This window comes from Coturnix japonica, chromosome 1 (assembly GCF_054131305.1).
Source record: "Coturnix japonica strain WE chromosome 1, WE-NBRP24, whole genome shotgun sequence".
Classification (NCBI taxonomy): Eukaryota; Metazoa; Chordata; class Aves; order Galliformes; family Phasianidae; genus Coturnix; species Coturnix japonica.
This window is the reverse complement of record NC_140663.1, coordinates 159,566,375-159,590,021: the sequence shown is the minus strand read 5'-3', so window position 1 is coordinate 159,590,021 and position 23,647 is coordinate 159,566,375. Positions and strand designations below refer to the sequence as shown.

At 42.3% G+C, this 23,647-nt stretch overlaps 1 protein-coding gene and 1 long non-coding RNA gene across 2 annotated transcripts in view; both read right to left on the bottom strand.

The window, feature by feature from the left end:
* UBL3 (ubiquitin like 3) overlaps positions 1 to 23,647 on the bottom strand; it is a 52,346-nt gene that overhangs the window by 28,501 nt on the left and 198 nt on the right. The window lies entirely within an intron of this gene.
* LOC146762811 (uncharacterized) overlaps positions 1 to 23,647 on the bottom strand; it is a 40,864-nt gene extending 17,217 nt beyond the window's left edge. Inside the window, exon 1 of the long non-coding RNA XR_014948970.1 lies at positions 1 to 23,647. This exon is cut by the window's left edge and continues 16,579 nt beyond it. This is a non-coding gene — a long non-coding RNA (uncharacterized LOC146762811).

The following is a 23,647-nucleotide window of genomic DNA, read 5'->3' as shown; positions in this document are numbered from 1 at the left end:
TTCAACTGACAGTTAATCAGATGCAAACTCCATAAGGGAGTGAAAACAACTGAAGAACCCATCCACCGCAATACAAGGATGCATACGGAACTGAGTGAACCCACACAGGAGCTTTGCAAATCAGATTCCTGCAGGAATCATCCCATCATCCCATATCATTACTTTTCTTCCCACCCCCCCCCCCCCCCCACAAGTGGATAAGTTCTCATTCCCTTGGGAGTAAAGCAGTACAAAGCACCAGAAAACATATCACACTGCCTTTCCTGTACGACAGTCAGGAAGCCAGAAACTAATCTACTTTCTAAAGGTGAACAAGAACTGCTAATGCAGCACTGCCATGGCTTCACTTAATCCCTCGTCTTCTCCTGACAGCAGAGATGCCCCTTGCACTTTGCCCTTCCCATCTCTCCCAGCATTTCAGCTTCCTATCACTGTCCTTATTTCTTTCTTAACTTCCTCTTTCAGCAGTATTTTCCACTTTCCAGCACCCAGTGCTGGCTGACTCACTTGTGATCATACATTTACTGGTATTATACACTGAAGCACTTTCTTCCAATTTAGTCTCCTTCATATCTGACAATTCACTTCACCTGCTGGTAGCTCAATCTAAACACAATGCAAAACGTGCTTACATTTTCCTTTCCAGCTCCTGTCCTCTCCGTTTTTGCTGCTGTTTTGAGCAGCTGCTCACCATGATTTTCACGATTCACGCTCATCTCACAATTTCTAAGCAGCCTTCATCATCTTTCTAACTGTTGTAACCACACAGAAGCTGATCGACTTTTCCTTACCAGAAACCCAAGTCTAACACAGTTAGATCAGTCTGACCAGAACAAAGAAATTGTCCTTGTAACTCAAGGCCAACAAGGAAATACAAACAACCTACAGATAAACCAGAGAAAGATAGCACTGCTGCCTATTATTACAGCCAGTGATCTTTGAATACTGCCTATGTGTTGCTACTTTTCTTGCAAATATCACCAAAAAGAAAAAAAAATCAGGAGGAAAAAAAATGGATAATGCTAATTGTGCAGCTGGCAAACCCAGTATTCTTTCTGAAAAGAATGGCAGCACGGGATGAAGGTTAAACGTACACACTGGTCATTAAGTGCACATGCAGGAGCAGCTGCCAGCACGACACAAAGATAAGCAATCTTTCTTTTTCCATGGACTAGGAGACAGTGAATGGATATATTAAGAAAACCAGCATTCCATTTATATCTTTGCAGATCATTCTGGAAACACATAAAAGGGGTCGGAGAAAAGAATGCTGCAGTAACTAAATGATGAGATGAGAACTTGGAGAGCTCGAGCTGAAGGGAGAAGCAAAGAAAACCTAAGTTACTCGGTGTTGCTCTGAAAGAAGAAACTGGAGAGCTTTAGATAAAAATCTCATTAAGGCCTTTCAATCGCATCCACTCAAAACTGGCACTCAGATGACAGGCCCAAATGACGGTCAGGAAAATGATGCTGCCCTACAAAAGCAGAACAGGGCTTTGGCTACATAAAAACATGTCCAAGAAAAAGTGAGATTTTAGCTGGACCAAAAGACAAGCCTGCACCAAAGAGGTTTTCACAAAGCTGGCCGCAGATTTCCCTGCCTGTGCCCAAGGAAAAGTTTGGTAAGGTTGCAGCACAGAGTGATGGAGCAGAGGCACATACACAAACATGACTGAGAAAAGTACCAAGGATGGTGTTGGGAAATCTCTGCAAGGAAGCTGTGAGTGGAAAGGAACTAATGCGTCATTAAAGGAGGATGCAATAAAGATGCTGCAGAAGGAAAAGGAGAAAATAATGTTAGAGCATCCCTGAAGGACAGATACCTCAAATCTGTTATCATCCCAAAGCTGATATTTATGGCCACGTCTGGTTCCAAATCTACAACCAATAGTGAGGCATTTGTCTCATTTAGAGGTTAGTAACACGTGGGTTATTTAGTGTGTGCTGGACAAAGATACAAGATGCAGGTGAAGAGGATGTTTCTCAAAGATTTACAGGCTTGAAAAGACATAGAAGAACAAAAATTTTACATTATCTTCAGTTGCTAATAGCAGGACAGAGACTTAATAGGAAATGACAGTTTTCAGAACAAGATTATATTTCCACCTTTTAGGTTAGATATTAGGAGGAAGTTTTTCACTCAGATGGTGGTGATGCACTGAACAGGTTGCCCAAGGAGGCTGTGGATGCCCTGGAGGCATTCAAGGCCAGGCTGGATGTGGCTCTGGGCAGCCTGGTCTGGTGGTTGGTGACCCTGTACATAGCAGGGGGTAGAAACTACATGATCTTTGTGGTCCTTTTCAACCCAGGCCAATCTATGATTCTATGATTTAAAGAAACAATACTTGCATCAGCACAGTGAAAGACAACTTCTTAAAGATAAATTATCAAGTTTCAAGGGAAAGATTAACTATGTTCCAAGAGAAGCAACTACAGATGGAAGGCAGCACAAAAAGGCAGCATTTCTGTCAAGGTGGGTTTCCAGAAATAAAATATGGCAAGCCATCTGGATACGAGTAGAGGGAAGTCATCCAGGTTCAGTCTCAACGTAGATCAATTAGCTAAGACACCTCATTTCGGCACTTATGTTCCTTATATCCTGTTTTCTACTCAAAATATTACAGTACTTTTAAATTTCACCTCAACCTAAGTCTAAATGAAGATTATTTCAAGGTAACTTCCTAACCTCAAAGCTGTCTTTCAACTTAAGAATGTGGTAAATTTAACAGGCACCTTGACTTTCTAGCATATTCTGTTGGCTAGCCAATAAGGATAAAATACATACCCTCACAGAAGTAGTGCAGAGGAGGGGTTGGCTTCATGATGAGACAGCAAAATAAGAAAACTTTCATTGCAAGTTTACAAAAGGGTTAAATAAACTATATAGAAAATAATTCAAGAACACAATGCCACCAGGTACTGTTGCAGTAATTTATCCCTTATATCTGAGTTTCTCCCCCATCCCTGGAGGTGTTCGAGGCCAAGTTGGATGGGGCCCTGGGCAACTTGATCTAGTAAACATGGAAGTTTGGTGGCCCTGCCAGGCAGGGGGGTTGGAGCTTCATGATCCTTGAGGTCCCTTCCAACCCGGGTCATTCTGTGATTCTGTGGTTCCTTGTCAGTGCAATGGGGCTGGCATTAGGTGTCCCCAAAGCCACCTTTTCTCCATAGGCTGACCAAGCTCAGCTCCCTCAGCCCTTCCCAGCAGTGCCAGTCCTCCAGTCCAGACTGCAGGTGGCCTCACCTTGCTCCAGTAGACTACTGTATCTCCTGCATCAGAATGGTACAGGAAAAGTGGTCCTAAGCCAGGAGCCCCCTGCTTATTTAAACCAAGGTGCTCTCACAGATCATCTCCTCACATTCCTCATTACTGGGACAGAGCATCCTTGCGCTTAGCAGAACTTGGAAAAAGCCCTGATGAAGGAAACTTTAAAAGGAAGATGCAGCCACTTGGCAAGGAGCACAGCACAGTTTCCACCTGGCACTGCAGGTTATGGTAATCAACAGAATCTCCATCATTACCTAATAAATCAATCAAAAAACAACACAAACACCTCTATTTCTCTCTCACTACATGACAGTCTTCATAACAGCAGAATTAAACCAGCTTTTCCCAGAGCTGGGCCACGCATCTTAGGATTCAAAGCCAGGCAAAACTAAGGAAGAAAGACATGTTTTATCAGAATTTTATTAATTGTTCGTATGTAAAAACTGCCTAAAAATTATTCTCCTTTTTCTGAGAATTATCTCTTGGCATGGGAAATTAAACGTAAATTTAACAAGTCGTGACTTGGATCTGTTTAGAAAGAAACATTGCAGGGAATAAATACCCACTCAGGAAATCATTTGGAGATTGAAAGTGTTTATGTTTCCTCAAATCATTTCCTCCTGGGATTATCAAAATTACTAAAAGGCCATTTTGCAAATGCATTAAATCAGCATGACCTTACCTTCTCATGGCTTCTATTTGAAAAAATACATGGTATCATTTTCATTAAAATGCACAGCTTCTGAAGTCTTACTTTCCTAGAATGCTACCCAAACTCTTTATTATATCTATACAGCTTTATACATGGTTTCTGTGTTTTATAATTCTTTATTTCCATTACAGAAATTCTACCTTTGAGCAATAGGCACGGATGATTTTTTTCTGTAAATCCACAATGATCAAAAAAGTCACTGCGTATAAGCAGTCATTCGCATTCCCTTGATATGTAAATCCTACACAAGTGGCTCTTCTTTATTCAGTTATTGCATGCTCACACTTAGTACTAGAACAGCAAAGCGAGAAGGACACATGCAAGCCGTTCTAAGTAAGAACATCACCTAAAATGCTGTCAAGTCATCTGAAATACTACTTGGTAATGTCACAGTCTGCCACAAGAATGACACTGATAGCACACAGATGTTCGTACTGCATATTTAATGTGACATCATCTGTACGTGAGAAGCATGGGACACGGTGCCTGACCTTGGCAGATGAAACCAGAGAACGCTAGCTGTGTTTTATCACATATCAAAAAACTTAGGTTGTTTGATAAAAACCAAAGCCAGAAGAACAGATATTTAAATACAAGATTCCTTATTTTGCAGGAACGTCTAGTGACAGCTTGGCCACTCAAGTGGAGCATCCAACATGAAGCACAAGCCAATGTTCACCGAGCCAGAGACAAAACCACTCACTGATGACCCTTCCCTCTTCTGTAACTAAAGCAAAACACAAATACTGCTTCCAGATCTTCTTCCTTTCATGAGTTGGAATGCTTAAAACACCACCAACCAAAACCCATTAAACAGACTATATCCAAGTTCACAATACACAGGTTAATGCATACGCAAGGAACAAAAGGTTAACAACTGACCCAAGAAGATGAAAGGAAGAAGATAACATTACACAAGCATTATTAAACTACCTTTTTCCTGTTATTAGCATCAAAAACAAGAGGAAAAAAACTTTGCACTTGCTCATTATTTTTGCCTTATGAAGTTCTCATCATTTACCCCTAACCAAAGGTCCACATATACAAGAGGTTGTTTTGCACTTTGGGAGAACTATTTTCTGTCCTTGATGAGTATTTTAACTGAACTATCTTGTTATTTAAATACTTCTTAACCCCCACAATAAACTTCTCCTTCCTATTGTTACTTAAGAAACTGAGACATAATACAAAGAAAAAAAACATTGTCCAGCTAAGTCAGGTTTCCCAGTGAATATATACATAGTCAAAAAGTGTTCCACCTACCGTAGAATGCAGAAATGCTAGACCGTACTAAAAAAACTTCATAGGTAGCCCCTCAAACTACTATTCCTATACAAACTTGCTTTAAGAATTACAAAACATTTAGTTACTTGCAGACCTTAAAACATAAGGAATCCTGAAGTCACTTCCAGAGTAAACAGAGTCCATACAGTCTCCTTCTATGAAGATGATACTCGAGACCTGTCTGAACACCTACCTGTGAGACCTCGTGTAGGGTTCCTGCTTTAGCAAGGGGCTTGGACTCCATCTCTTTAGGCCCCTTCCAACCCCTGCAATTCTGTGATTCCATGATCTACTCTGAGATCCTATGATCTACAAATAAAGATTTTCTTGATGACTTCTGATGATCATTTGTATTAATTGCACTCCATGTATCAAGACACTGGTCAACTGTGTAGACCTTCAACAGCCACACTTGGCAGATCCACCACCAAGTCCAATTTGAGAAAGGACCAACTGCTACATTTGAAACACCGCATCGAAAGGGCATTAAGATTAAACAGCTTAATTTCCTTAATTATCCTGTTGGTTACACGATTTCAGCTGAAATTCAAAACAGCAACAATGATTTAAAAATGAACACTATTTAGGTATTCATGTGTCTTTTACTATTAATATCTGATTTATGAAACAAAGCAAAAGAGGACTTCTGTTTTGCCTGACAAGCAACTAATCCTTTAAAGCCACGCTCATTGTTATTGCCCTACTTGGACATCAGTATTGTCTCAGTACATCAGTGGTTACATAAATCCAAGCACATGTGGATCTCCAGCATTCAGCCAGATTGTCTTGTTTATGAAGAGTGTGTATTTTCTGGTACAACTAAACTTCTGTGACTGCAAGAAACTGACAAAACGGACAATCCCAGTTTCTCCTCATTTCTGAGATGAGATCTAGTGACTGTACCATTGGATGAACAGTTTCAAGCTGAACACAGTAAAAAACCACATTTTCCAAGTATGACCCACAGCTAAACCCTACTATAAAGACATGGTGGAAACATGGCCATGGATGGGCAAGTGTGGCACGGCTAGTCATGTCTACACATAATGACTACACAGGAAAAAAAAAAAGAAAAAATGAGTTTATAGAGCATTTTGTCCACTGGTTCATTAAAATGTTTGAATGAAGGCATCTATGTTTGCCTTGGCTGCAGACTTGCCAGGAACACAAAAATGGACTGTCTTGCAATAACACTGTATGTCCAGGTTTCAGCTACAAAGCTTCCAGTGACAATTTGAAGATAGATGCAGAGCAAAGGAGATTTTAAAAGCATAGATTTGAGGTCCTTGATCTTCCTAGAGTAAACCTCTGGTGAGTTGGGCCAATAAAGTTAAGCCAAAGCAAACTACGAACAAGCAGCTGAAGCTGGATTCGATTAATTCAAGTCAGTTTATCCAACTGATACACAAATCTAAGAGCAAGCATTTCGACTATTTTGATGCTACAGCTTAATTAGTATCACAGCTGTCTTCCATACAATAGCTTCAAATTCTTGTTCCCATTTCACATGCTTATTTGTACTCCGGAGTCACTGTCAAGCACCAATCCATCATGTTGCAGAGAACCAGAGTGCAGCTGGTCAGACATGGCTGGATAACAAAGAGCTGAAGAGGATGAGGACTGGCTGGAGTGCCCACACACGAGGCTGAATTCGGAGGATACATGCTTTTAAGTGGCACAGACACCTCTTGCTAACTCTGTGAGGAAGAATAAACAGACGGATTCCCACATGAAGTGAAGCCAAATCCTTTGCCAGCCCAGCAGTCTCAAACTGACCCAACGTGGAGAGCCTACAAAAGGAGATTTGCCATTCGAAGCGGGAATGCTCAGCAGCAGCCTAGAAGGTACCTGATGGAAGGCCAAATCAGAAAACGCAGGGCAATGCTTTGAGTAGTTCCGTGATCTCTACTAGGTTTAAGCTGAAATTATTCTGACTTGCTTTAATAATGCTTAAATGAACAAAACACTCCTGTGGAAGTCAGAAAGATGAATTTCTAAAATTACATTTTAAAGCCGGCTCTAAATTGTAGTCAACAAAGAACTGGATTCTAATTTTCATCGATTTTCTATTTATGACTTTTTTTCCCGAATACAGTTTATTTTGCTGCAGACTGAATGGTAAAATAGAAGATTAACTGACCCACAGCAGTTATCTTCCCAGATTCTGGTAAATAACAAGTTCTTCCTTAAGTAGCCCCTATATAAAATACAATTAGTAATAATAGCAACACAGTACTACAATCTGCCAGCACAACCCAGCAATGATTTTGAGATTGTCTTATTTATTATAAAGACATCATCTAAAAAGGGAAAATTTCAGTAAATTCCACAAGTGAGTCGTTACCATCCAAAAATGCTCATCTAAGAGAAAATGAAGTCACAAAAAGCTGTATCGTCTCACCGGGTCAGACAAAGTAAGAAGAATACCAGACAGATTAACTAAATGCTGCTTGGGTTAGATGTCAATAGGATTAGGATGGGCTTTGAGTTGCAGCTACATCCGCACGCCTCGCTGTAAGCACATGTCTTGTCCTGAGCAGAAGCTCCAGTCTAAGTGGGAGAAGATGAGAGCATACAGCAGAGGAGAGGAGTGCAACAGGGAAAGATTTCAAATACACTCCTCAGCAAGAATAGATCTGGGGAAGTGTAAGACAAGCTAAAAGAGTCCGATTAGAAAAAAGCTTTTGTGTTGACTCACAGAAAACCTACTGTGTTATTCTTAAATGAATGCCTCCCCATCCAGGCAGCAGTGCAAAATGGACAGCTGGCTAAACCTCAGCCAGAAAAAAAATAAGCTCCTCGTGCATTTAACAGATGGTGGTACAGGTTATGAAATTGGTCTCTGCTTCACTCTCTGAAAATAGATTTTTAACTAACAGATATAATATTAAAAAAGACTTCGAATATTTCTCCAATGAAACAAAGCTAAGCATGCATTGTGGTACATTAGGGTATGCATCACGTTCCTAGACCCTCTTCAGCACTATCCAAAGCCTTGCAAGATACTGACAGAAAGATTTCTATTTCAGTTTTCTATTTCATACCCAATGCAACAAACAAGTTGTACAGTATCCTGGACTGCACCCAAAGCCAGCAGGCTGAGGGAGTGATTCTGTCCCTCTGCTCTGTGCTGGTGAGGCCTCACCTGGAGCTCTGCATCCAGATGTGGAATCCTCAGTGCAGGAGAGACATGGAGCTGTTGGAGTGCATCCAGAGGAGGGCCACAAAATGATCCAAGGTCTTTGTTATTTTCCATCACCTGAACCGGAGCCATACAATTCTTCAGAGCAACTTACAAGACACAGCAACACTAGAAAATGTACAAAAACCTTGCAGAAGTTATAGCAAACAGTCTCTTAGGCACAACATCCAACATGACCTTTGCTTTGGAAAACCACATTTTGTGACAATCTACAGCCTCCTAAAGATACTGATGTTGAGCTGCCACTTTGAAGCAAGACAGCCTGGGGGAGCCTCCCACACTGCTCAGCACCAGCAGGACCCAGGGCAGGAAGGGACAAGGGCTGTTGACAGCAGGGCCAGCTTCCACAGCACCACAGCCAGCTCCACAACCCCAGCCCTCATCAAGCTGCTGTCAGCCTCAAGCAGCTTTTAATTCACCAGCTCTCATGTAAGTTTGTGTCACTGTTTGACCAGCCAGAGATGGGCAAATAGCGCAGTGACTTGACAAGAGCACATAGAAGTTTTTAAATAAAACCATCTCAATTTCTGCATTGGAATTAAGGGATACCTTAAAACCATACTGAATTTATGAAAACCAAACAGCCATCATTACAGATTAGGTAGAGAATTTTCCTTGTATATGTAGAGTGTTGATGCTAGAATCATGCAGGGTACTTTGCTGAGAGCCAGCACGTGGGCTGGGCAGGCCGAGCTTTTCTAATACCACACTGGGTGAAAAATTCCCTCTCTTGTAAAAATAAAACCCTCAAAATTAACATTGAATAGAATATAATGCCCATTCTATTCCCAGAAAACGTGAGCCATCGACCTAAAAAAATAAGTAATTAATCAACCTTCAAAGATGAAAAAAGGAATTAAAGAAATACACATGCAGGGGTTTGGCAAAACAATACTTCCCAAAGCATGGAAATCCAAAACTAGGTCACAGCTTTATCCCACAGATCGTTTTCAGCTTAGTTTGAACAATAGAAGTCTTTGGAATAAGCTGCCTGAGTTCAATCACCATGATACACTCATCCACAAATAGAAGCTATGTTAGAGGTGTAACAGCCCATATACCACAGCAGAAAATGGATGGAGTTGAAGGAAAGAACATAGCTGTGGGCTTCCACCTCTGCTTTGGTCTTGTAGACATAAGGAAGCATGTACAGCACTGCTTCCCACACACACTGCATGCCGAACCTTTCAGAGGAATATCATAAATACTTTATACTTACAAATGATAAAGTCTTCTGACTCCTTAAGTCAAGTATTATTTCCAAGGCTCCTGATATAGCAAGTCTAATTTGCTAATTTTTGATTGATCTCTCAGTAATGAAATCTAGCCATCCAAAAGAGGTCTGCCAGAAGCCCAAACACTGAGATTAGTCTTGTCATATGGATGGAGACTATATTTAGATAGGTGCCTGTTTAGATAGGTGCTATATAAAGATTCCTCCACATAAAATTGCTCCAAACATGAAGTGTTGGTGGAAATAAGATATAGCCTTTAAGCATCTAGAGAAAAACGTTATATCTCAGGATAATCATGGCATGGCAATTCTTTCTTCTTTCACAACAGTTTACGCTGGAAAGGCTTTATGTACAATCATTAGGTTTCCATCATAAGATTTGGAACCTTATGCGGTTGGACTCGATGATCTTCAAGGTCTTTTTCACCCTGGGTATTTCTATGATTCTAAAACATCTCAAAAAATAAAGAGGGCTAAGACTAAAGTAAAAATATGAAATACAGTTGGACAAAGGGTTTGCACTGTAAGTCAGCTATCAGAAGCTGCACTCCTAAAGAGAAATACAACTCTCAAGTATGAGGAATGATATTTACTCTAATGTATGATAGAAATCTTGCCAGGGAAGTGATAAGGTATGAATACAAGGAAGCCTGTTATATAATGCCAAGGAATCTTCATTATTTAATTACGTACGCATAAATTCTCAGCCTGTTCATTTGTTTCTGCTCTGAGAATATGAAGCATACTGCAAACATTCCAGGCCAAATGTCAAGAGATGCCTGTCAAGCTCCAAAGAGTGCGCTTCTTTCTTTTAACCTGGTACCACAAAACCAAGTTGAATTCCTTCGTGAGATTTCATTACAACAACTTCAGTATCTTTAAAAGACAACATACACGTACAGGCAGTATTTTTCTCTTCTGCCACACGAGTGTGACTGTAATGCACCAGAAATACACTGCACTTTTTCTGATATTTAGCACAGCCCATTCAAGTCCAACTTTATACCACAAATTATGAAGCTGATGGGGTAAGGCATTTTCAAGGACTTCAGATGATTTTCTCAGCTCATCAGGTTGTGCGCAAGTTCTCACTGGATAACTTCAATCACTTTTAAATTCATTGTATTAACTTGTCTCAGCCTCCACTCTATTTTTGGACAGGTTGTATGTGACAGCTCTGACAGGATCTCACCTGGTCATACATCTGCCATCACACAGTGCCCGCCTGGCCATGACAGGAGCAGCACACCTGCAGCTACCCAAGTTTCCACGGAGCTGTAATTAGGAGAAACTCTTCTATGTTTCTCTTTGAAAGGGCTGACAATAGCAGGATTAGGGGAAATGGATCCAAGTTGAAGGAGAGAAGATTTAGGTTGGATGTTAGGGGGAAGTTCTTTACTAGGAGAGTGGTTAGGCCCTGGAACAGGCTGCCCAGGGAGGTTGTGGATGCCCTGTCCTTGGAGGTGTTCAAGACCAGGTTGGACGGGGCCCTGGGCAACCTGATCTAGTAAAGGTGTATGTTTGGTGGCCCTGCCAGGCAGGGGGGTTGGAACTACGTGATCCTTGAGGTCCCTTCCAACCCGGGTCATTCTGTGATTCTGTGTGTGAAAAGGGAATGTAGGTTGACTGCAAGAAATCTCCCTTTCTGCTGCGCTATTCACAAACATAGATGCTGAAGCTTTCTGTAAGGAATAATGAAACTGGATAGAACTGTGATTTACTGTAAATGAAAACTTTTAATGATTTTGAAGCACAACTTAATAAATTTAAGCTAAGAAAAGGCAGCATACCAAGCAAACAATATGAAAATACTGCAAATTACCCAAACACAGACCTCTGGTGCTATCTTCATGTCTTGGGATATATCCCCACTATGAGCAGCAGCTGCTCCTCCAGAAGGGCATCGATATCACTTGTGGGAGCAGTCTGCCACGCAGACACCCCAGGCCATCAGCACACACTAAATGGCACTAAAAGCCACATTGTGGCAACTTAATCAAGTCTTGGAAACTTTCCAGCTTTAGAGCTGAATTTGGTAATGCAAGATACACCTTTGCCAAAAGATGTGATATCATGTATACAGACATCTCAGTTTTCCACCCAGAGTAACACACAGTACTTTTCTACCTCTACTCAGGATCAACATCAAACATATAAATACTAATTAAGGGATGGATCTGGGTATGTTTGCATTTGTCATACAGAGATAGGGACAAGGACAGCCATGAGAAAACCTACCATTTATCATGCCTTCCATCTGTTAAAAACTTCACATAATAGAATTTCTTTCCCTAAGAGTACAAACCTATACACGGTATGAGAAAAATCATGCTAACTCCTTGATAGTTTGCTGCTCCTCACGTGCTTGTATGGCACATTACTGCCCATAAATAAGCCTGAACACTCTGACCAGTACATGCACTGCGTGTACGCTCATCGCAAGATGGTTGTGTAACCATGATTTGGCTTCTCCCTGTGCTCCTTTCAGCTGCTACCACCACCCTCCTGCAAGCTCCTACAGCAGTTCAAAATGCCTACAATAAAAACAACAAGTGCCATCTTTTCCAGAAACCCAGCCAGAACTGTTTGGAAATGACTCAGAAGATTTTCTCTTCCCTCTCCCAGGAGCCCCAGGGACACTCTAGGGCTGGCCAATACAGCTCCCAGTAGAACACAGCTGAATAACTGCTGCCTTCACCCAAAAGTCAGACAGAACAAAATACAACACTGCTGTATTTTAAGATTCTGGATGCATTTGTTTTGCATATGAAATTTCAAACTATCACAACAAATAGATACGGTTCTTCCTGAAAACCACATTTTTGGAACATGTTGTCATCTGATTTTACAAGAAAAACTATTATTTGACACAAAAATGACTGCAGAAAATGCTGGGTTTATTCAGGAATTATCTGTCCCTTCCAGAACTGCACATAGTAAGAGAGAAAAACTTCAAAACTACACTATTGGTGGCAGAAGAGGCCAAAAACTTAAACAATCTCCCCAGTGATTTCTTTCCCTCTGGGGCCTCACGTCTATACGCTGAGAACAAGAAGATAAAATAAAACAAGAAGTTTCTCTTTTTTTGGCAGAAGATAACAGGAACAAAATATCTCCTAACCACGTGCTCATTATAAATGAAATACACAACCTACGACTTTTTTAAGGCATCAAAGTCAGGACTGATATGCAGCAGCAGAACCAACTTATAAAGGCAGGAAACTCTTCACCTTCGCTCCACCTTATCTGGTATTACTCAGCACTCTAAGTTATTCGCTTTGGCAAATTTCAAACCCAGCTAAAGAAAAAGGACCAACCAGTATGTCTGCAGATAAAGGCACTGACTGATCATCATTCCGTTCCCCTCGCATAAAGCCAGTTACCCTTCTAAACTTCTAAAAGAAGAGAACACAGGAGAGATAACTTAAGCATAAAACTACATCCCAAGTCCTTGAACACAGGAAACCGCTGCGGATTTGTTCTCTTAAGATCACTTCAGGTTTAAGCAGATCTTTTGGAAAGGAATGGAGTTTTCTGAAGTACTTGCTAGAGACTGATATCACAGGAAGACTCGCGGTGAACTAAGACCTCTTCTAAACAAGGTTGGAGCAGTTCAAAAAGGCACAGGCAGATCCAGCCTTAAAAACAAGTAGGTGCTGGATAAGGAAGACGTATTATGATAGGAAAAACTCATGGGCTTCTGGATAAAAAAAATAGTAAAAAATAACAGTTTAACAGCCAATGGGCAGCTAAGCAACACCACATGGCTCTATCTTGATCCTTTTATTTCTGAATGTTTCTGTATTTCATCTTACCAGTCTAAGAGTTCCCTCAATGTCCAATTTTCAATATATGCCATAAATAGCGCAGTAGTAGATGCACCATACTCAGTTCACCATGTATATTTTGCCACTGCTATTCACTTAAAACACAGACGGATATTGAAAAAAGACAACCTCAGAAGTACCAGCCTCTATAGAGAGGCTTTACACCCTTTATAGACAACTGAGGGAAAGATGCAGCCATGGCTCTTACTTTGGGAAAAGTCCAACCTCACCAAAAATTTCATCTTTATTGAGGTCTTACTGAGTCCTGCTTGCCACCTGCACTAAGAACGTATGGCAGCACTAAGCCCTGTACTATGCCAGAACAGGAGGCTCAGAACAGACATTACTATTGCTCTCTACAACTGCCTGAAATGAGATTGTGGCAAGGTGGGGGTGATAGAACAAGAGTAAATGGTCTTAAGTTGCTTCAGGGGAGATTCAGATTGGATGTTAGGAAATATTTCTTCTCTGAAAGAGTGGTCAGGCACTGGAATTGGCTGCCCAGGGAGGAGGTGGACTCACTGCCCCCAGAGGTGTTCAAGAAATGTTACACTGTACTGAGGGACATGGTTTAGGGAGAAATATTGGTGGTAAGTGAACAGCTGGACCAGATGACCTTGGAGGTCTTTTCATAGAATCACCAAGGTTGGAAGTGTTACGCACCCACACTGCAGCCTTAGGGTTTTCCCTGCCTGAAGAAAAGGGTACACAGAGCTCATTTTCACACCCGTCAGAAGCAGGATGTGTAAGGAAGCCCCAGCACTGCTGCTGAGGTAAGCAATGAGAGTTCATTGCAGAAGAGCACGATTCAAGCCTTCTGTTGAGGCTTCTGAAATTGATATCACAGGATACCTTCCTTTGCAAGAAAAAACACAATTCAGCCAACAACCTGCAAGCTAAAACAAGTCAGCAAATACCCTCTGCCATCTTCTTATGGCCTTAAACTTAGAGTTTACCTAGTATTCCACCTACTACAACGGAAATTTTAAACTACCAAATCATTTTAACCATAATTAGAAATCAATCAAAAAAAATCCTCACTTCCAGATTGGTACAAAACCCCAATTCTTATGAAATTACACTGGCCAGAAGCAATTTATCAGACAGAAATCAAGAACTGTGGCAGTTTGTTTAATAAGAACTCCTAGCCATTGTGCCATCAGAAAATGAAATCCTTACGACTAAGTCAAATTTCTCAGTAACAAGCTGTTCTATTGGTGCCAGGATCTGACATATTGAATCTTAAAGCTTCGCTCTTAGTGTCTAGACAGCTAGAAACACTCACTACTATGTTTTGGAAAAACGTTTCCCTTCCTCAGTAATTTACATTGAAATGAACTAGCAGAAACTCCCATAAAAACACTTAACACATCTTGAAGTATAAAGCTGGTCTTTAAAATAGTCCCTTCTTAGAAACTGGCAGCACAAAGAATATGTATTACAACATACTTTGGTACAAAACCTTTGAATATTTGAGTCAAACATTACACATTTTTATGGCCTAAGGTACTGTGTTTGGGAAACTGCACCTTGTGAGCGTGGGGTTCCTGACTAGACAAACTAGAATGCTTCAAAGCAATTTTACTGCACTGTCTTACTGAACGTATTTACTGTACATATTACTGATAGGTGATTACAGTGAGAGCGGGGCTGGTCTCTTCTCACTGGTGACAGGATGAGGGGAAATGGCCTCAAGTTTCAGCAGGGTAAGTTTAGGTTGGATATCAGGGAAAACTTCTTTACAGAAGGGGTTGTGAAGCACTGGAATAGGCTCCCTAGGGAGGTGGTTGAGTCACTGTCCCTGGATGTGTTTAAAAACCATCTGGATGCGGTGCTCTGGGACATGATTTAGCGGAGGGTTGTTAGTTAGGGTAGTGTGGTTGGGTTGTGGTTGGACTCGATGATCTTTAAGGTCTTTTCCAACCTTAGTGATTCTATGATTCGTGTACCAGGGAAAGCAGTGCACCTCCACAGCTGTTCACTCAAAGGGCCAGCCCAGTGATCCTGCACTCCCACCACGCTCACTGGGTTTATTGGCAGTGCAACCAACCCATGCAGGCAGCCATGGCACACATGTGATGCTGCATCCCTGCTAGACCTACCTGCTACAGGGCAGTCCTGTCCAGTATAAAAGCAAGTGGGAACTTGGGAAGCCTTCATTATCAGGAAGATCACCACTCTGTTGGGACAACAGCTTGTTTAATTTTTCTCATAAACATACAGTGTCATAACCGACTTGTTTGCACCAACTAAAAGTATGTTCATTCACAGCCAAAACGGCAGGCATTCGGGCTAGGCATGCCTTAAGCAGAATCACCAAATCACCAAGCTCGGAAAAGACCTACAGGATCATCCAGTCCAACCATCCACCAATCACCAACAGTTCTCACTAAACCATGTCCTTCAACACAACATCCAAACGTTCCTTGAACACCTCCAGCATTGGTGACTCCACCACCTCCCTGGGCAGCCCATTTCACTGCCTGACCGCTCCTTCAGAGAAGTAGTATTTCCTAACACCCAGCCTGAACCTCCCCTGGTGCAACTTGAAGCCATTCCCTATAGTCCTATCATCAGTTACATGAGAGAAGAGGCCAACCCCCAGTTCACAGCAACCTCCCCCTTCATGTAGTTATAGGGAGTAATGAGGTCTCCCTTGAGCCTCCTCTTCTCCAGACTGAACAATCCCAGCTCTCTCAGTCTCTCCTCATATGGCCTGTGCTCCAGACCCTCACCAGCTTTGTTGCCCTTCTTTGAACACGTTCCAGGGCCTCAATGTCTTTCTTGCAGCGAGGGGCCCAAAACTGGACACAGTACTCCAGGCTGGGTCTCACCAGTGCTGAGTACAGGGGAACAATCACTTCCATGTTCCTGCTAGTAACACTGTTTTTGATGCAAGCCAGGATGCCGTTGGCCTTCTGGGCCACCTGGACACACAGCTGGCTCAGTTCAGCCGAGCATCAATCAATACACCCAGGTACAGCAATGTGCTGTACATCATCTACAACCACCAAACACCAGTCCAAGAGTTCACCTACTTCTGATCTCTGTGATACTGCCCACACTAATAAGAATTCTTTGAAAACAATTGAAAAACCTTGTAAGTAGGTATTTCAGGCTTTAAAAAATCTTTCTCACTGTTCTAGTCAGTCACTTGCAGTATATTAGAGATAAGGATGCCCAAAGAATATCTGACAGCACCTTATCTTGAAAGAAATATCCCAAAAAGAGCTCTTTAAGAATGATTATGTTAGAGTAATATAGTTTAAAATAACTTTCCTGAGGCTTACTAGCACATGCCACATATATTCCCATGAAGTCTGACACTAATCTACCTTTAAAGAGGCAATCTGAAATTCATAGCCCCAGATAAGAAAGACTTTTGATTAACACTGAACTTCTTTATTTTATCACCATTCTCTTATTTCCCTATATTAAAAACATGTCAGATTCCAGAGATAGACGGAGTAGTCCTATCTGAGGCAGATGCTAAGCTTCAGAAACAGATTATGGTGATGTGGATCCCTGCCAGACCACAAAACGTTACCATACCATAACTCCACTGCAGAGATACCAACCAATGCTACCACACAAGACTTTGAAGTATGATTATTTTTTGAGATTAGATGCTTTTTTTTGTTTCTTTTAGAGATTGAAATGAAATCCATTTCCTTGTGCTTATTCTGAAATCGGTACTAAGCTTTCATCAATTAATGCTGCATTACCAAGATCATGGAAAAGCTTCCACAGGAGCTCAGGACCCCACTTTACAAACAACAAACAAATATACGTGCTTATTTTTAAATCAGAATCACAGAATGGCCCGGGTTGGAAGACACCTCAAGGACCATGAATCTCCAACCCCCCCCGCACCACAGGCAGGGCTGCCAACCTCCCCATTTAATACCAGACCAGGCTGCCCAAAGCCTCAACCAACTACTGCAAAGATGGTGTCCCTGTGCTGTTTGGTCCCCAAGTCCCTCTAAGGAATCCATTTCTTTATCTGGTGGTAGAACTCTGCCGAACTGAAACCAGAAACGTATGTTTTCACTCTCCTGATTTGCAAGGGCTACAGAGAACTCAAGGAGTTTCCTGCTTGTTTCTGTCTCCATAACAACTGTATTATGGAACAAAATCTCTGCTGAACTCTGCCACAATGTTTCCTTTTAATTCTAAACTGAATCACACACAAAAATTTAAGTTAAACCAGCAAACTAACAAAAACACATAAACCCACACAAGTGTGATCCTTCCACTGGCAAGCTATTTTCAGATTTCTTTACCAGAAAGTAGAAAACTTACAAGACACTGACGGTAATGCCACAACTGTGCAGTCAGCCAAACCCCCATTTTAGTTTCTGGTTGTGGAAAACATACACTACAGTTTTAAGTCAGATTTCAACATATGTGCAGTCTCAATGCAAACTGTGGATGGTTTACCAGCAGCAACTCATTGAGCCTCTGCAGAACTAGAGCTGCAAAACACACTGCATTTCCACAAGTAAGTAGCAACACTGTTTGAATGTTTCCACACAACTACATCGCTGAGGCCCAACAGACCCACAAGTCAGAAGGTCTTCACCTTTTCTTTAAGTGCTGCATTCGAAAATAAAAAGACCTCCAGCACGTTTTCGGAAAGCCCAATTAGCAACTTTTTCTCCACCTCCCACATATTTCCTTTCAGATATAAGAACTATGGTACTGAAGTGCATAAGGCTACCTGCAGAATCTGACGCCTCCATTTATTTCTTTACAATTGTTGCAGGCTGTTGATTCTTCATTTTTTTCTTCCATTAGTGTTTCCTTCCATCTGTCAATGTGTATTTGTCTGGTGTATAACCCAATAAAGAAATGATCATTTTCCAAGATGATCTGCAAAGTACATGTAACAAACTATCAAAAATTAAAAGCTGTCCTTCTAGCTGAGTTTATAGGGTAATTGTTAAACAATACATGAAATTCTAAAGCCAGATCCTTGAATGAGGCTAAACCCAATGAAGAGTTGGGGTCTTTGACATGAGAACAGCAAAGTTACAATTCCTCATTGATATTCTGCTCATTTCCAGTGGCTTCTAAAATGAAAGCACTGCACTCAGTCAGAGTCCTTTAATAATTACGGTGAGCCCAAGTTTATGCATGCAAAATTGTGGCAGGGAAGGCTTGCTGCTTTAGCAGGCTCAGTTAATTGCGAACAGACAATATTGAAAAGAGCGCTGATCAGCAGCTCTGCCTTTCACTTGCAATAAGAAATAACCAAGTCAGAGGATTCAGACCTACACAAAGCAAAGACTGAAAACAAGCCATACTATCTCTTCTACATAAAACCACAAGAATGATTAGTCACATTCCAGATACTTCTGGATTCCTGCAAAGTAGAGTAGCACTCAGAGGCTGAGTCAGAACCGAGCTCTCCGTTCTCTTCCCTATTGCATAAGCACATAGGGGACTTCACAAGTTTACATTCTGACTTTTGCTCAGAAACAACAGCAAACGAGCATAAGTATAAAACAGAGCCCACTGACTGCATGTATCATGACCAGGCCTTTCAACACCCACGGAAGTTGCCCTAAGAAAGAATCCCATGTTAAAAATAGCCAAGTCCATCCTTCGTCACTTTGTTGACATTCTCCTAAAGCTTTGCCTACTCAGTCTGCTGGATGGGTCATATTCAGGCAGAATGGCTTCCAAGTACAACCTCAGGCCGAGACAAAGAAAAGAGACACGGGCCTGGAACAACCTAAAATAAAATGCTGATGGGGAAAAGTTAAGTTTAGATCCATGCAAACAGCAGCACAAGCTGTGAGGCACCTGAAGCTGGCACCAATTCTGCAGAGCCGCCGCTTGTCCCCATCTAGTCCTGACTGTTCTGTCTGTATTCCTCAGATAAGTCTGGCAATTTGTTTTTAACGTGCACAATTCGATGTCTCTGCTGTAGAGGTGATCATTTCGCTACAGTCAGATACTCAGCATTTGGTTTTTGTCTTTCCATCCTGCTGAACCCTGCCAGCACTCACTGCTGGCTGCCCTGTACTCCCAACAGGGGAGGAGCTGAATGTCCTTCAGAACCCATTCCCTCTCCTATTTCATGGAGTTACAGAACAAAACTGGAGTGAAAAAGGACAGGTACCAAGGACAAGGGCCAAGGGTGGGCAAGAAGGAGCAATCTGTACAGCCAGCCTACACTTACAATGCTGCACCAAGCCACAGACAACACTCACTGTCCCATCCACAAGTACAGCTGCCCCTCCCTGAACAAATAAAGGACATACAAACATTGTTTTGGAGTATGCTGAATACGTTAGAATGCCACATTCAATGAGGTACCCCCTTAAGCCTCTCCTGCCTGAATCTTATTCAAGGATGCTCAGATGCTCCTAGTACTGCAGGACCAGATGTATATACATCCATCCTTTTCCTCTTAGCCATTACTGAAACAGATGATGGATGTTACATACACTCTACACTAAGCTACTCATAACCATTCTGAACTAAACTTCTAAAACAACACACATACACACAGTCTCCCTCCACTAAAATGCACCAATGAAGGAAACAGCAGACAGCACAATGATTTTCAGTCATATGGAGCCATGTTCCGAAGCCCCTGAAGAATCATGTGCGTAAGGGGAAGTATCATAAGAACATAAAAAGATTCAGCTTCCCAAATTCTTCTGATAACAACTAAGAAATAGATACTCAATTGAGTAACAACTTTTGGACTGAACCTAGTTGTTGGTGGTTTTGCATGTCTTGTCATGTTGCAGCTTGCTGGGCTTTATTTTGTTTTTAATAGCTTGTTTTGATATAGTCCACAGAGCACCTCACAGTGCTTCACCAGCAAGAAAGAAAACACAACTTGAAAGCAGCTCCGCTATCTGTCCCTCAAACTGTAGCTGCTACCAAATGACAACAGTAAGTTATCATAGAAGGTTGAAAAGGACCCCAGTTTCAACCCCCCGCTATGTGCAGGGCTGCCAACCACCAGAGCCACATCCAGCCTGGCCTTGAATGCCTCCAGGGATGGGGCATCCACAATCTCCTCAGGCAACCTGTTCCAGTGTGTCATCACCCTCTGAGTGAAAAACTTCCTCCTCATATCTAACCTAAACCTCCCATCTAAGTTTAAAACCAATCCCCCTTGTCCTATCAGTATCCATCCTCATAAACAGCCGTACCCCCTCCTGTTTTTACCCTCCCAAGTATTGGAAGGCCACAATGAGGACTCCCTGGAGTTTTCTGTGAGCTAAATAAGCCCAATTCCCTCAACCTTTCCTCATAGGAGAGGTGCTCCAGCTCTCTGACCATATTAGTGACCCTCCTCTGGACCCACTCCAAGAGCTCCACATCCTTCCTGCACTGGGGGTCCCAGGCCTGGACACAGTACTACAGATGGGGCCTCACAAGAGCTGAGTAAAGGGGGACAATCACCTCCCTCTTCCTGCTGCCACCCCTTTGTGAAGGCAGCCCAGAACACATGGGCTTATCTGATGAAATTACTCAATGCATTCAACGATACCCTGTTGCTACCACAATCACCAGCATTTATGGGGATGGGAGTTTAAGACTCTAGAAACACAGTATCGCATTCAAAGACTATTCCATGCATGTCCAGTCCTCATCAAGTTAATGAAACTACACAAGTACAGAGGCCAATGGCAGCAGGTCTCATTCCTGGAGCAGAGTTTTAGCCTTTAAGTAGAGTGTATTCCTAAGGAATAATGCAACACAAACTTAGGATGCTTGGAATGCAGTGTGTCACCATCCAGTTCATTAATGGAATGCAAATGATAAAGCGCTATGTTAATTATTTAAGAAGTGATGCTGAAATGGTTACCTGGTAAAATCTGCTGTAGTTCTGGAAAGAAGTCAACCAAGCATCAGAGAAGAGAAAGCTGGATCAAACTACATCTACACATGAGCACAAAGCTTACTGAAGGAATTCATGTACAGAAGATCCTCAGCATTTCAAAGGTAGGACAGGAAGACCACATTTGAAGAAGCATCAATTAGAATAGTTAATTATTAGGAGAGGGTTAGCCCGTGCCATCGGATGCTTTGAAATGTAATTATGGTAATACTTAAGTAATTCATAGCAGATTTTAGTAAACGTGACAGAGCCTTCGTAATACAACAGCCCACCACTATGATGCCAACTCCTACAGAAGAATGGCATTTATTTATTTTTTAATGCGAATTGCAGAGTGGGTGGATAAAGAGAAATGCAAACTGCAAAATCATACAAGTAAATAAAAACATACATGAGCAAGGTGACAGCCTGCAAGTGCTTCTCTTTAAAAAGCAATCAAATAACAGGACCATTTTCCCTCCTGAACAAGCTCCTTTGAAATAAGGATGGTGCTTAAAAAAAAAGGGACTGAAAATGAGTTTTTCAAGTGCTCCTTCTGTAAATTGTATATTAAGTTACTGACTGCATTTAGTCACCTTCATTTCTACAGCCAACTCTGAACTTGATGAGAGAAACTGCAGCTAAAAACACAGTGGAATGATCCTAAGACAGACGAGAATATGCTTGATCACCTGGTTAAATTATACTGACACTGGTGAGATCTTCATTCAAATGTCTTTGTAATGACTCAATATTTAAACATCGCTATGGATAACGAGCTTCTTCCTGACCTGAAGAAACAGAGCATCTCCAGGCCTACACATCGCTATCCTCATTACATCATAATGACAGGAAGAAACAGTTTTAATAGAAGCAAACTATTCTTTCTCCTCTCGAGATACATGTATCGTTATAAAATGGAGTCCTTGCATAGGAAAGGTGTATCCTGACCCCCAGGACTGAGGGGTGCCACACACTCAGCTCCAGCTGAGAGCAGATCAGCACTCCATGCTATGGCCAAGGGCTTCTCCGGCCGCTCTGAGAGGTGGGCACCCAGCTCCAAGCTGGGCAGGGGCTGCAGCCAGGCCACAACACACTGATATATGGGAGTGGGCTCAGAGCATGGCCAGGGTGCCCTTAACAAGACATGAAGGAAAATAAACAGCTGAGAGGGTTGAAACTCAGTGATGAGGAGAGTGCTGCCTCTATTTCATCCCAAAAGGCAAAATATATTTTTAGTGCATGGGGAGGGAGGGGCTGGGATAGCTTAGAACTGTGGTCGATCACCCTCCGTATTGCACTGTTCCTGATCTCTTGACAAAATTCACTCCTTTGGGCTGCGGTAGAAAAGCTGTGAAGGAAACAATGACATGAAGCAACTAGACAATGCCATCACTTCAGCAGCCTAATTTATCCTACACATGGACTATGAGTTGCATGGCTGAAACAAGGCTCCGTCTTCCTATTGCCACCACTGCAGGTTTTGCTCACAGAACAGAATTTCACCCCGAATAAAAGAAAAGGCAGAGAAGAGCTCGCTGCTTTTATACAGAGATACTATAAATGTGAACCATGACACAGGAATAAGAGAAAATATTCTGCTGCAAGAATAAGGAGCAAGCTATCCAGTGACAGCCATGACATTCCGCTCCCCCTCAACTAAGAGATGTACAGAAATGACGGTCGGACAAGACGATCTCGGTGGTCTTTTTTAACCTTAATTACTTGATGAGATGCGGGCACAGCACCGGCAGAGCCCTCAGAACGGAGGTTACCTGGCAGAGCTCTGCCACCCCTCTGTGACAGCAGCACGCAGGCTGGCGGCAGTCCGCCATCGGGAGCACCGGGAGTGCCCTTGAGAAACGTCCAGGCTGCAGCGGGTGCCACAAACGCTCTCCCTGGGCAAAAACAGAGCTCGGGGATTTCTTTCTCTCCTGACCTGGCATCAAGTAAAGGGGGATTAACTTCACACCGGCGTCAGAAGGCAGCGTCGGTACGGAACTAGCCAAGTTCGCGTGAAGCTGAGACGAAACGCGAACAGGTTTAGGAGGAAAAAAAAAGAAGCAACACAAGGAGCAGAGGCAGGAACCCTGCGGGCTCGGCTTCGCCTTTCTGTTCCCCAAAGAGGGGCCCCTCCGCCCGCTGAGCCCCGCTCCGAGGGTACGGCCAGGAACCGCCGGGTCCTCCAGCGGGCAGCCGGGATTTGTCTCTCTCTCCTTCCCACGCCCCTCTTCTTTCCACGTTCTCTGCCAAAAGGGGCCTCGCTAAACGTTA